General features: G+C 36.5%; 1 pseudogene; it reads left to right on the top strand.

The window, feature by feature from the left end:
• The window catches only part of LOC122062770, a 3,033-nt pseudogene extending 1,778 nt beyond the window's left edge, over nt 1-1,255 (top strand).
• The last annotated feature ends 670 nt before the right edge of the window (nt 1,256-1,925 follow it).

Raw genomic sequence — 1,925 nt, 5'->3', positions numbered from 1 at the left:
ACCGTCAGTCATAAGAAGAACCTATCCACAACAATTCCAAGCCAAATCACATACCCAAGTTCTAACATACAATTCAACCCAACAAAAATGTTCTTGGGTAGCACCTTAGTCAATCTCCTAAGATTAATTGAGCAACAGTCGTATTTCCTCTCCTCTGCATTTTTATTCTCTACCTCTACCCTGCTTTTTAATTGGTTTCTTTTGTTTCAGGATCCCCCAAAACTCTCATGTGTAAATAGGTCTACAACTTCATCTGGATTTTTTATTCTGGGACGTTTCTATTTTCCCATACCCATTCCTGTTGTTTTTAATGTTGGATTTTTGTTTATATTTATTTTCTAATCAGATAACAAAAGAAACAGAAGGAGAGGTGAAACCTATAGCTGACATGCACCAAAGAAAAACTGAGATGGGCTGCCATTCTGCTTGTTTTATTGCCTTACCAGGTGGGTATGGAACCGTTGAAGAGTTGCTAGAGGTGATAACCTGGCTCAGCTTGGCATCTGTATGTAAAGCCATGACCATTATTAGGTATACCCAATTAACGATGTATACGAGAATTGGATCATGAAGACTTAGGGCCCGTTTGATAACGTTTCTGCCGTTTCTTGAAGGCAGAAACATAAATTTTCCGTTTTTAGAAACATAAACGGAATTGAAGGTGTTTGATAAGTCATGTTTTTAGAAGTCGATAGTAACCAATGAAAGAATGACCACAAGTCGTTTTCAGAAACGACGGAATGAGTTGAACTTGTTTCGCCTAGGTCGTTTCTTGAACCATAAATAAGTAAAAATTTCTATTTCTATTTCTGAAAATAGGTGAAACGAAACAGTTTTATCAAACGCTTTTTACCCTGTTTCTGCTGTTTCTGGAAACAGAAACTGCAGAAACGCGTTTCTTGAAACGTTATCAAACGGGCCCTTACATTTGGTAGGTAAACCCCAAACATAGGAACACTATCACTTTTCTGCAGGTGGGTTTGCTGAATGTGGACGACTATTACAATTACCTACTCATATTCATCGACAAAGCAGTGGATGATGGTTTCATAGAGGCTAAAGCCTTGTCATGGCAATAATCATCTATGCTCCAACCGTGAAAGAACTCGTTCAAAAACTTGAGGTGGATCTTCAGTTCTTGCTTGGAAAATTTGCTGCAAAAAGAGAAATGGGATTTTAATTGTTTTTGTTGTTTGATTAGGAATACATGCTTGTGCACAATGGAGTCGTCACAAAAGCGAGGTGGGAAGATTAGCAGGTGGAGTTTAATGTGTCCAATTCAAGTTTACCAAAAAATGACAAATCCTTTTTTCACTTGCTTATTTGTAATCACTTAATACTTAGGGAACCAAATCATACAGTAAGACTATTAAGATTTCAAAGAAACAATGAAGCAAACAAAAGCAAATCCAAACACTACAAAAGAGGCAAATAAGACAATGGAAGAAAAAGAGAGAAGAGAGATCGATTACCTTGAAGTGGTTTCTCTATCTCTCATTCGGTCACATTCTCTAATTCAGGAAAGGAAGAGTGATGAAGATTAAAAACCACAAAATTTTGGAAAAACCAAAGAACTCAAACATTAGAAGCCAAATACTTTGAGTGTGCACTGTTCCATGAATATTCTTCTGTGAGAGTGAGAGAGGAAAGAGGAGAATCGATAGAGAGAGAGAGAGAGAGGAAAGAGGAGAGTCGACCACGAGAGAGACTGATTATAGAAAGGAGATCTCATATCTTAAATTTGGAAAAGAAATAAAAGATTTATTATTGAGAGAGAGAGAGAGAGAGAGAGAGAGAGAGAGAGAGAGAGAGAGAGAGAGTCACAACTAAAATTTGGAAAGAAATAAAAGACTTGCTATTGAAAAAGAAAACAAACGAAATTAGTTTCATTAAAAAAAAAGTTAAACAAAATTAGGAAAGCAATT

Source organism: Macadamia integrifolia, unplaced genomic scaffold (genome assembly GCF_013358625.1).
Source record: "Macadamia integrifolia cultivar HAES 741 unplaced genomic scaffold, SCU_Mint_v3 scaffold1102, whole genome shotgun sequence".
NCBI classification, from domain to species: domain Eukaryota; kingdom Viridiplantae; phylum Streptophyta; class Magnoliopsida; order Proteales; family Proteaceae; genus Macadamia; species Macadamia integrifolia.
This window is presented reverse-complemented; position numbering and strand designations above follow the sequence as displayed.